We start from the raw sequence: 13458 nt of genomic DNA on the forward strand, positions 1-13458 counted from the left end.
ACATGGATAAAAGAGCCCGTAGTTCTAGAGCTTATTACTAGTCATCATTTCGCTAAGTACCTCCCTCACCCCTAACGGTGGAACAACAAACCTTTCCTTTTTAAACTGTCTTTCTCATACCCCCATACATGATTTGCAGGTACATGAAAAGCCAACAGGATGGAGCACCAAGGGGATTTATGATTAACAAAAAGGAAGCTGATCTGGATACTCCAACATGGATGCCCTGTGGTTACTACTCCTTCATTATTATGTCCTTTCCTTTCCTGTATGTGTGTTTGTTTGATTTTTTGACTTTTTGAGACTAGAGTTTTGCTCCTGTTACCCAGGCTGGAGTGCAATGGCGCGATCTCGGCTCACTGCAGTCTCCACCTCCCTGGGTTCAAGCAGTTCTCCTACCTCAGCGTCCCAAGTAGCTGGGATTACAGGCATGCGCCATCATGCCTGACTAATTTTATATTTTTAGTAGAGATGGGGTTTCACTATGTTGGTCAGACTGGTCTCAAACTCCTGACCTCAGGTGATCCACCCGCCTTGGCCTCCCAAAGTGTTGGGATTACAGGCGTGAGCCACTGCGCCCGGCCCCTTCCTGTGTTTTTACTTTAGCTCTGTGTTTGGACAGATATGCTTACAGGTGTTAGAACTGGATGTTAGAATTGTCTTTCAATTTTTTTTTTTTTTTTTTTTTTTAGGCACAGTCTCGCACTGTCACCCAAGTGCAGTTGCTCAGTTATGGCTCATTGCAGCCGCAACCTCTTGGGCTCAAGCGATCTTCCCACCCCATTTTTTAATTTTTTTCTAGAGATGAGGTCTCACTGTTTGACGGTTGGTTTCAAACTCCTGGGATCAAGCAATCCTCCTGCCTCGGCCTCCCAAAGGTCTGGGATTACAGGCTTGAGCATCTTTGAATAAATACTGTATATACCCCCTCTAATGACAACAAATGCAGTCCACAGGTTAGAATCCTTATTTAACTGTCTCACCACCAACGCGCACTTCTTTTCAGTGAGAAAACTGCATTCACAATTGTCCTGGTTTCTTTCAAATTTCTGGGGGTGAGGAGAGAAAAGCTGACATTATTCTCTTCCTTTGGCTGAAATTAAATCCGCCAAATTTGTCTTGCTATCTCAAAAGGCCTTTCTATGAGTCTAGGGCATCTTATATCAAAATGCAAAACTTAAATATATAAGTAAATAAATAAATAAATAAATAAATAAAAGAATACCAGGGTACTAGGGTCATTCAGAATGACTGAGGAACCAAACTGGCTCCTACTTGCCAAAGATGGGATGATTTGAGCATAAAAATGAAAAATTTCGATAGACTGAAATACACTGCATATGTTAACATCTATGAGTTCATACTGATACAAAATTTTTTTAAAACTAGTTGGCCGGGCGCAGTGGCTCATGCCTGTAATCCCAACACTTTGGGAGGCCGAGGCGGGCTGATCACCTGAGGTCGGAAATTCGAGACCAGCCTGACCAACATGGAAAAACTCCGTCTCTACTAAAAATACAAAAATTAGTTGGGCATAGTGGCTGCATGCCTGTAATCCCAGCTACTCAGGAGGCTGAGGCAGGAGAATCACTTGAAACCGGAAGGCGGAGGTTGTGGTGAGTCGAGATCATGCCATTGCACTCCAGCCTGGGCAACAAGAGTGAAATTCCATCTAAAAAAAAAAAAAAGAAAAAAGAATGTAATTGGATTACTTGTAAATCAAGGATATAAATTCTCGATTGGATGGATACTTCAATCTCCCTGATATGCTTATTTCGCATTGCATGCCTGTATCCAAACATTTCTGGGCCAGGCACAGTGGCTCAGGCCCGTAATCCCAGCAGTTTAGGAGGCCGAGGTGAGCAGATCACTTGAGGCCAGGAGTTCAAGACCAGCCTGACCAACATGGTGAAACCCCATCTCTACTAAAAAATACAATAATTAGCCGGGCATGGTGGCCCATGCTTGTAATCCCTGCTACCCAGAAGGATGAGGCAGGAGAATCACTTAAAACCCGGGAGGTGGCTGGGTGCGGTGACTCAGGCCTGTAATCCTAGCACTTTGGGATGCTGAGGCTGGCGAATTTCCTGAGCTCACGAGACCAGCCTGGGCAACACGATGAAACCCCGTCTCTACTAAAATACAATAGAAATTAGCCAGGCATGGCGGCATGTGCCTGTAGTCCCTGCTACACGGGAGGCTGAAGCAGGAGAATTGCTTGAACCCGGGAGGCGGAGGTTATAGTGAGCCAAGATCAGGCCACTGCACTCCAGGCTGGGCAACAGAGTGAGACTCTGATTCTAAAAAAAAAAAAAAAACCCGGTGGGGTGGAAGTTGCAGTAAGCCAAGATCCTGCCACTGCACTCCAGCCTCAGCAACAGAGCAAGAGTCTGTCTCAAAAAACACAAACAAAAAGAAACTCATTTATTCCATAAATATATACACCTACTATGTACTGGCAATTTTTTTTTCTTTTTTCTTTTCCCTGGAGACAGAGTTTCACTCTTGTTGCCCAGGCTAGAGTGCAATGGCGCGATCTCGGCTCACCGCAACCTCTGCCTCCCGGGTGCAAGCTGTTCTCCTGCCTCAGCCTCCCGAGTAGCTGGGATTACAGGCATGCACCACCACGCCTGCCTAATTTTGTATTTTTAGTAGAGACAGGGTTTCTCCATATTGGTCAGGCTGGTCTCCAACGCCCAACCTCAGGGGATCCGCCCGCCTTGGCCTCCCAAAGTGCTAGGATTACAGGCATGAGTCACTGCACCCAGCCAAAAAATTTTTTTAAAAATTTAAAAATTAACAACAACAACAAAAAAAACTACCAGAGATAATAAGTGAGTTTTGGAAGATTGCCAGATAGAAGGTCAATATGCAGAAAATAGACTGTATTTATATATACTATCAAAAATTTAAAAAATTCCATTCACAGTAGCATCAAAAAAAATACCTAAGACTCAATTCAACAAAAGAAGTTCAAGTTTTATACACTAAAACATAAAAAACACTGCTGAAAGAAATCAAGACAGATGAAAATCGATGGAGAGACATACTATGTTCTGGATTGAAAGACAATATTGTTATGATGGCAATTCTGTCCAAATTGATCTATAGATACAACTCCTAAAAAACCTAGAGATTTGTAGAAATTGACAAACTGATCCTAAAATCTACATGAAACAACCAAAATGATTTTGAAAAAGTAGGAAGACTTACATTACCTGATTTCAAAACTTTAATTAAACTACAGTAATCAAGACTGTGGTATCGGCATAGGTATCAGCATACAGATCACCAAATTAGACAAGTTAGCTCAGATATACACCTACACATCTACAGTCAGCTGATCTTCAGTAAACATGACAAAGCAATTCCAGATGGAAAGGATAGCCAGCGCGGTGGCTCACGCCTGTAATCCCATCACTTTGGGAGACCGAGGCAGGCAGATCACAAGGTCAGGAGTTTGAGACCAGCCTGGCTAACACGGTGAAACCCTGTCTGTACTAAAAATACAAAAAATTAGCCGGGCGTGGTGGCAGGCGCCTGTAATCCTAGCTATTTGGGAGCCTGAGGCAGAAGAATGGCATGAACCTGGGAGGTGAAGGTTGCAGCAAGCCGAGACTGCACCACTGCACACCAACCCAGGTGACAGTGCGAGACTCCGTCTCAAAAAAAAAAAAAAAATGGAAAGGATAGTCTTTCCACCAAATTGTGCTAGATTAATTGGATAGCCACACACACACACACACACACACACACACACACACACAATTAACAATGGGTAAAATTTATGATATGTAAATTATACTTCAATAAAAAGAAATAGCCGGGCGCGGTGGCTCACGCCTGTAATCCCAGCACTTTGGGAGGCCGAGGTGGGCGGATCATGAGGTCATGAGTTCGAGACCATACTGGCCAACATGGTGAAACCCCCACCTCTGCTAAAAATACAAAAATTAGCTGGGCATGGTGGCCCACCCCTGTAGTCCCACCTACTCGGGAGGCTGAGGCAGGAGAACCACTTGAACCTGGGAGGCAGAGGTTGCAGTAAGTGGAGATCTGCCGCTGCACTCCAGCCTGGGTGACAGAGCGAGATTCCCTCTCAAAAAATAAATAAATAAATAAATAAATAAAAAGAAATAACAACTAAAAAACATTTTTAAAATGCTAGAACAGGACAATTTTCACACTAGATGCTTGATATTTACGAACATTGTTGATTTTTTAAATTGTAATAATGGTATTGTGCTTATGCTTTGAAAAAAGTCTTTAGGACAGGTGCGGTGGCTCACGCCTTAATCCCAACACTTTGGGAGGCTGAGGCGGGCAGATCACAAGGTCGGGAGTTCGAGACCAGCTTGGCCAACATGGCGAAACCCTGTCTCTACTAAAAATATAAAAATTAGCCAGGGGTGGTGACTGGCACCTGTAATCCCAGCTACTCGGGAGGCTGAGGCAGGAGAATTGCTTGGACCCAGGAGACAGAGGTTGTAGTGAGCTGAGATCATGCCATTGCACTCCAGCCTAGGTAATAGAGTGAGACTCCAACTCAAAAAAAAAAAAAAAAAAAAAAAAGGCTTTATTTTTAGATATATGTACTAAAATATTTTAGGATAAAATATGACTTGGAGAATTTGCTTCAAAATAACTCAGGGGGACAGGGAGAGGGTGGGGCTATACATGCAAATAGATAGGTTTTGAATTGTTTTTTAATTTTTTTCTGGCTTTTATTTCAAAAGCGGATATATTCATGAAAGGTCTTAACTTTTTAATTGCTAAAGCTTGGTGATGGACACATAGAAGGTCATTATATTCTATTTTCGCTTTTTGTATATGTTTGAAGTTTCCAAAAAAATTTTTTTTAACACAGCTTAAAAAAAAAAGCCCTCTTTTTGGCATTTTTCTGACAGCCCCACAGTGAGTTACTCTGAAAAAATCATAATCTGCTTCAGTCATCATTCATTCTGCACCTGGCATAAGGAGGAGGTAATAGTACTTTGTAGTTATTTCTTTTTATTTTTATTTTTTATTTTTGACATGGAGTCTTGCTCTGTTGCCCAGGCTGGAGTGCAGTGGCGCAATCTTGGCTCACTGCAACCTCTGCCTCCTGGGTTCAAACAATTCTCCTGCCTCAGCCTCCTGAGTAGCTGGGATTACAGACACACGCCACAATGCCTGGCTAATTTTTTTGTATTTTTAGTAGAGACAGGGTTTCACCATGTTGGCCAGGCTGGTGTTGAATTCCTGACCTTAAGTGATCCACCCACCTCGGCTTCCCAAAGTGCTGGGATTACAGGCGTGAGCCACTGCGCCCAACAGTTATTTGTTTTTATTATGTGACAGAGGAAGCACACCAGCCATTTAAGTAGCTCTCAACATGATTTAAAGCTGGTCAAGGTGGTTCATGCCTGTAATCCCAGCACTTTGGGGGACCCAGGCAGATCACTTGAGTCCAGGAGTTCGAGACCATCCTGGGCAATGAGGCGAAGCCCCTGTCTCTCCAAAACATACAAAAAATAGCCGGGTGTGGTGTTGTGTGCCTGTAGTCCCAGCTACTCAGGAGGTTGAGGTGGATAGATTGCTTGAGCTCAGGAGGCAGAGGTTGCAGTGAGCCGAGATCACACCACAGCACTCCAGCCTAGGTGACAAAGTGAGACCCAGTCTCAAAAAAAATAAAAATGAAAATAAAAAGCCACCATCATCATGATTTATGAATTTTTTTTTTTTTTTTGAGATGGAGTCTCACTCTGTCGCCAGGCTGGAGTGCAGTGGCATGATCTCGGCTCACTGCAACCTCTGCCTCCCGGGTTCAAGCAATTCTCCTGCCTCCCCCTCCCGAGTAGCTGGGACTACAGGCAAGCACCACCACGCCCAGCTAATTTTTGTATTTTTAGTAGAGATGGGGTTTCACCATGTTGGCCAGAATGGTCTCGATCTCTTGACCTCGTGATCCGCCCACCTCAGCCTCCCAAAGTGCTGGGATTACAGAAGTAAGCCACCACGCCCGGCCTATTTATGAATGATTTTTTAATCTGATACTTCTGAGCTTAAAGAGAATAAACACAATAACCAGCTTTTTTGGTGAAATCGTCTAAAAATTCACCTAAAGCTTAGGAATAGGCAGATGGACTGTAGTTTCATTTGCTATGCACTAAAATCATTAGCTAATTTATGAGATAAAGCATGTTTAAAATATCAGAGTGAATAAAAATTGACATTACATGGTTTAAGTTTTACATATCTTAAGACGTTTGTTTCCTCTTTCTTCTTTCTTTTCTTTTTGAGACGGAGTGGTGCGATCTCCGCTCGCTGCAAGCTCTGCCTCCCGGATTCACGCCATTCTCCTGCCTCAGCCTCCCGAGTAGCTGGGACCACAGGCGCCCACCACCGCGCCCGGCTAATTTTTTGTATTTTTAGTAGAGACGGTGTTTCACCGTGTTAGCCAGGATGGTTTCGATCTCCTGACCTCGTGATCCGCCTGCCTTGGCCTCCCATAATGCTGGGATTACAGGCGTGAGCCACCACGCCCGACCGGCATTTGTTTTCTAATACGAGTTCCTTGAGGATACTGACTTATGTCTCGTTTGATATGGGAGCTGCCACATTGTAGAGCAGATGATCAGAAACTATTAAGGTTTGTTGAATTTGTTAAGTCAACTGAAAACATAGAAAAGTATTACTAATTAGGCCGGGCACGGTGGCTCACGCCTGTAATCCCAGCACTTTGGGAGGCCGAGGCAGCGGATCACAAGGTCAGGAGATCGAGACCATCCTGGCTAACACGGTGAAACCCCGTCTCTACTAAAAACACAAAAAATTAGCCGGGGGTGTTGGTGGGCGCCTGTGGTCCCAGCTACTTGGGAGGCTGAGGCAGGAGAATGGCGTGAAACCGGAAGGCGGAGCTTGCAGCGAGCCGAGATGGCGCCACTGTACTCCAGCCTGGGCAACAGAGCGAGACTCCATCTCAAAAAAAAAAAAAATAAATAAATAAATAAATAATTACTAATTAAAATGGGTTCCTACATAAAATATATCAGCATCTCTATGTATAAGAGTAGTTCCTTTTTGCCCCATACACTCCATCAGATATAAAAATAATGTCCACTTTCACCTATAAAGAGTAGATTTTGGGCTAAACTAGAAAAAATATCATGTCTTTATATAGGCAGGGGTCATCTTAACCTGTCATATTTGGCTTGGATACACTCCTAACCACCTCCCCTCACTTTCTGTGCACACGCATGCAGGCACACACACTGCTCCATAGACTAGTTAATACTATGTTGCCACTCAAGTCAGAAACTAGGCATCATCTTAGACTCCTTTGTTTATTCCTGGCACCAAGTTTTATTACTTCTATATATCTCAGTTCACAATTTGTCCACTTCTTTCTTCCTCACTGTCCCAAACCTAATCTGAGTAGCTCATCCAAATGGGACTTTACTACTGTGCCTGACTCTGACCTCTACTCCTCCAAGCCAACCTAAGCTATAAATAAGAGCAAGTCATGACCTTATTTAAATTTTTCCAATGGCTCGTCATTTGTCCTCAGAAGAAATCAGAAACTCTTTAGACTGATTTTCAGGGCCCTTCTATGATCTAGTCTGTTTCATCTCCCCTTCCCAGCGCTTGTTCATTACACCGCCTACCATGCACATTTTACTTGCTGAAAGAAGGTCATTCATGCTTTCCAGGCTTTTGTGTGTGTTTCCTTTCTTTAACAATCTCTTCTCTCCACATACCAATCTCTACTCTTAGCTTAAATGTTATTTCTTTTTGGTTATTGTTGGAACCCCCACTCCCACCCACCCCCATTTACTCCAGAAATAGTAGTAGTCATCATATATATGTTTTTTGAGACAGAATCTTATTCTGTCACCCAGGCTGGAGTGCACTGGTGCAATCACAGCTGGGCTCACTGCAGCCTCAACCTCCCAGGGTCAGGGAATCCTCCCATCTCAGCCTCTCGAGTAGCTGAGACTACAGGCACAAGCCACCACGCCTGGCTGATTTTTGTTGAGATGGGGTTTTGCCATGTCACCCAGGCTGGTCTCGAACTCTTGGGATCAAGCAGTCTGCCTGCCTTGGCCTCCCAAAGTGATGGAATTACAGGTGTGAGCCACAAGCACCGGGCCTTTCATATTGTATAAACTCTTCACTTGTCCAAACCTTTCACTAGACTATAAACCAGGAAGTAATCTAGTGTACCCAGAATAGTGCTTGGCTCAAATATGATATTCAAATCTTTTGTGAATTAACAATTTTTTAAAGGTAACTAGTAACAATTTAGTTTCAAAAACCTCAATTTGGTTTCATGTAATCTGTAGGTATGTGTGCTTCTTCATCCCACCCCAATCTCCACCTACAAACCTTTACCTACAGATATGTGGTAGAGATTGCCACTAAAATCCATTCTCTCCCTCCACATTAATAACTGGACCTGGTTGTTCAAATAGGGACTATGCTTCCCAACACCTCTTGCAGCTATGTGTAGCTTCACCTTATTTGCCTAATAGGGCTTGGACTTCCGTAACTCCTCCCTTCAGACCGGGTAAAATGAAGGCAACTAATCTCAGAAGCCATGGTTTTTTTGTGTGTTTTTTTGTTTTTGTTTTGTTTTGTTTTGTTTGAGACAGAGTCTTGCTCTGTTGCCCAGGCTGGAGTGCAGTGGCGCCATCTTGGCTTACTGCAAGCTCTGCCTCTGGGGTTCACGCCATTCTCCTGCCTCAGCCTCCCAAGTAGCTGGGCCTACAGGTACCTGCTACCATGCCTGGCTAATTTTTCATAATTTTAGTAGAGACAGGGTTTCATCATGTTAGCCAGGATGGTCTCAATTTCCTGACCTCATGATCCACACGCCTCAGCCTCCCAAAGTGCTGGGATCACAGGCATGGGCCACCGTGCCCGGCCTGAAGCCATGTTTTGAAATTGGCAACATCACTGTGAGCTTAGGTCCTTGAAACTCTGCATGGAAAGCATAGGACAGATATATGAGAAATATGCTAATTTTATCAGAGCCACAGCATTTTCTTAATTAAGAGAAGGGGTCAGCTAGGCACGGTGGCTCACGCTTGTAATCTCAGCACTTAGGGAGGCCGAGGCAGGTGGATCACCCGAGGTCAGGAGTTTGAGACCAGCCTGGCTAACATGGCAAAACCCCGTCTCTACTAAAAATACAAAAATTAGCTGGGTGTGGTGGCGGGTGCCTGTAGTCCCAGGTACTCGGGAGGCTGAGGCAGAAGAATTGCTTGAACCCGGGAGGCGGAGGTTGCAGTGAGCCAAGATTGCACCACTGCACTCCAGCCTGGGTGACAGAGTGAGACTCTGTCTCAAAAAAAAAAAAAAAAAAAAAAGAAGAGAAGGGGTCTTGCTCTGTTGTCCAGGCTGGAGTGCAGTGGTATGATCCCAGCTCATTGAAGCCTCAAACTCCTGGACTCAAGGAGTCCTCCCACCTCAGCCTCCCAAGTAGCTAGGACTACAGGCATGCACCACCACATCTAGCAATTTTGGGGTCTCTTTGTTACAACTATAATTACCATAAGGACTAACTGCTACACAGGATATAAATAGGCAGGTGAAATGGAAGACTTAAGATATTCAGAAACACAATGTTAATCTAATAAAGATTAAAATTTCCCATAACATGAAAAACAGCATTAGTAGCAACCAAGGGTTACATAAATATAGAAATTAGAAAAATTCAAAAATACTTGAAAATATTTTCCTTGCTTTTCCAACTTGGGCCTGGCAGAATAGCTCCCGCAAAGAAGGGTGGTGAGAAGGGCTGTTCTGTAATCGAGGTGGTGACTTGAGAATACACCATCAACATTCACAAGTGCGTGCATGGAGTGGGCTTCAAGCAGCATGCCCCTCAGGCACTCAAGAGATCTGGAGGAGATGGGAATTCCAGATGTGTGCATTGATACTAGGCTCAACAAAGCTGTCTGGGCCAAAGGAGTAAGGAATGTCCCATACCGTATCTGTACGTGGTTGTCCAGAAAATGTAATGAGGATAAAGATTCACCAAACAAGCTCTATGCTTTGGTTACCTATGTACCTGTCATTTTCAAAAATCCAGTCAATGTGGATGAGAACTAACTGCTAATCATCAAATATATCAAATAAAGTTATACAGTTGTCCAAAAAAATTTTTCCTTTATGATAACTGAAAGCGATTTGAGGCAAATTAACAAAATTACCAAGAAATAAGTAAGTAAAAACAATGCAAAGAGGACAAGGAAAAAGAACTTATGTATCTGTGGGACCTGTAGGTCACATGTAGCTATAAGGCAGCAACTTATAGGGTGACTGCCACTCTACAAAAGCTAGCCCGAGGAAAGAAACAAACAATAGACAGTAAATCACAAACAAGTCTTTTTTTTTTTTTTTTTTTTTTTTTTTTTGAGACAGAGTCTTGCTCTGTTGCCCAGGCTGGAGTGCAGTGGCATGATCTCCCCGCTCACTGAAAGCTCCGCCTCCCGGGTTCACGCCATTCTCCTGCTTCAGCCTCCTGAGTAGCTGGGACTACCAGCGTCCACCACCATGCCCAGCTAATTTTTTGTATTTTTAGTAGAGACAGGGTTTCACCATGTTAGCCAGGATGGTTGCGATTTCCTGACCTCGTGATCCACCCGCCTCAGCCTCCCAAAGTGCTGGGATTACAGGCGTGAGTCACTGTGCCTGGCCAATCACAAACCAGCTTCTTAAGTGATCACAAACCAGCACCAGGCAGATTAAAGACAAAATGGGCAGATTCTGTACTGAAAAACATGCTAAGCCCATATGGAAATAAACACCTAACAGAATGGACTAAAAATCTCCAGAGAAAAAAAAATTTTAAGAGAGTTCACAAGAAAGACAAATGACAGAGAAAAATTTAAGGCTGATTTTTTTCTGTCACTCTCCTAAGCTACTTCAAAGCCCCAAAGCTCTCACAACAGAATGGCCACAGAGATAAAATGAAATGTATCAGGTTCCATGGCCACATTTATCTCAAAGCCGGTACAAAAACACTACTACTAGGCCAGGCATGGTGACTCATGCTTGTAATTCCAGCACTTTGAGAGGCCAAGGTGCACAGATAGCTTGAGTCCAGGAGTTCAAGACCAGTCTGGGCAACGTGGCAAAACCTGTCTCTCCAGAAAAATATAAAACATAGGCCAGGCATGGTGGCTCACGAGGTCAGGGGTTCAAGGCCAGCCTGGCCAACATGGTGAAACCCTGTCTCTACTAATAATACAAAAATTAGCCAGGAACTGTGGCAGGCACCAGTAATCCCAGCTACTTGGGAGGCTGAGGCAGGATAATCGTCTGAACCTAGGAGGCGGAGGTTGCAGAGGGTTGAGATCGCGCCACTACACTCTAGCCTGGGTGACAGAGCAAGACTCCATCTCAAACACAAAAAAAATATATATATATACATACATATATATATACACATATATACATATATGGACACACACACACACATATATATATTTGAAACATTAGCCAGGCATAGTGGTGTGCACCTGCAGTCCCAGCTACCCGAGAGGATGGGGTGGGAGGATTGCCTGAGCCCAGAGAGTTCAGGCTGCAGTGAGCTGTGATCACACCACTGTACTCCAGCCTGGGCAACAGAGTGAAACCCTGTCTAAAATTAAATTCTAGGTGATAAATGGAGACTGCCTTCTCTTCAGCCTACAGATCTTCAATTGGTTAGCTTTTTCAAATGATCTGCTTGAGAATATGGGGAAATATAATTACAATGGACAAATAAATATTACAGAAACTCTATGAAGAACTAGAAAAAATTGGACTAAAATATATTTAATAAACAATAAGTAATCCTGTGAGCCCAAGCAAACTGTCCGTAACTGTGATGGTGTAGATCTTTTCAGGAATAGCCCACCTAATCAATAGCACATGACCATGTATGAGTGAAAGGACTTTTAACGATCTGAGCAGGGTAGGTGTAGTGGCTCACGCCTGTAATCCCAGGCCTTCGGGGGACTGAGTCAGGAGGATACCTAAGAACCCGGGAGTTCAAGACAGGTGTGGGCAACTTAGTGAGGCCACATCTCTATTTAAATACACATGCACACAATAAAAAAAAAAATACAAACTAGCCAGGCATGGTAGCACATGACTGTAGTCCCAGCTACTTAGGAGGCTGAGTTGGGAGGATCGTTTGAGCCCAGGATTTGGAGGTTGCAGTGACCTAAGGTCGTGCCATTGCACTTCAGCCTGGGCACCTCAGCCTTAGGTTGCAGTGACCTAAGGACGTGCCATTGCACTTCAGCCTGGGTGACAGAGCAAGACCCCGTCTCAAAAAATAAATAACAAAATGAGCTGTCACTTCTGTAATCCTAGTACTATGGGAGGCTGAGGCAGGAAGATTGTCTGAGGCCAAGAGTTCAAGTCCACCCTGGGCAACATAGCAAAACCCTGTCTCTACAAAAAAACTTAAAAAAAAAAAAAATACACTGGGTGTAGTCCCAGCTACTTTGGAGACTGAGGTGGGAGGATCACTTGAGCCCAAAGTTCAATGCTGCAGTGAGCTATGATTGTGCCACTGTTCTTCAGCCTGGGTGACAGAGACTGTGTCTCAAAATAAATTTAAAAATGAGCTGTGTTTAATATCTAATTTTTAAAAAAAATCAAAGGGATCAATGTTTAAATTTAAATATTAGCCTTTTAAGTAGAACTATTTGTCTGATGCTTCTTTTTTTATTTCTAGCTGTATTCTGATTTATCTTTTTTTGTTTGTCATGCAGGCTGGAGTGCAGTGGCATGATCTCGGCTCACTGCAACCTCTGCCTCCCCCGTTCAAGCAATTCTGTGCCTTAGCCTCCCAAGTAGCTGGGATTACAGGCACCTGCCACCACGCTCGGCTAATTTTTGTATTTTTAGTAGAGACGGGGTTTCACCATCTTGGCCAGGCTGGTCTCGAACTCCTGACCTCGTGATCCACCTGCCTTGGCCTCCCAAAGTGCTGCGATTACGAGGGTGAGCCACCACACCTGGCCAGAGACCAGGAGTTTGAGATCAGCCTGGGCAACATAGGGGACCCCATCTCTACAAAAATTAAAAAATTAAGGCCAGGTGCGGTGACTCACACCTGTAATCCCAGCACTTTGGGAGGCCGAGGCGGGCGGATCACAAGGTCAGGAGATCAAGACCATCCTGGCTAACATGCTGAAACCCCAACTCTACTAAAAATACAAAAAATTAGCCAGGCATGGTGGCGGGCACCTGTAATCCCAGCTACTCGGGAAGCTGAGGCAGGAGAATGGCGTGAACCTGGGAGGTGGAGTTTGCAGTGAGCAGAGATTGCACCACTGCACTCCAGCCTGAGAGACAGAGCAAGACTCTGTCTCAAAAAAAATAAAAATAAAAATAAAAAATTAGCTGGGCATGGTGGCAGGTACCTGTAGTCCCAACTACTCGGGACGCTGAGGTGGGAAGGTAGGAGGACTGCTT

This window comes from Nomascus leucogenys, chromosome 2 (genome assembly GCF_006542625.1).
Source record: "Nomascus leucogenys isolate Asia chromosome 2, Asia_NLE_v1, whole genome shotgun sequence".
Lineage (NCBI taxonomy): Eukaryota > Metazoa > Chordata > Mammalia > Primates > Hylobatidae > Nomascus > Nomascus leucogenys.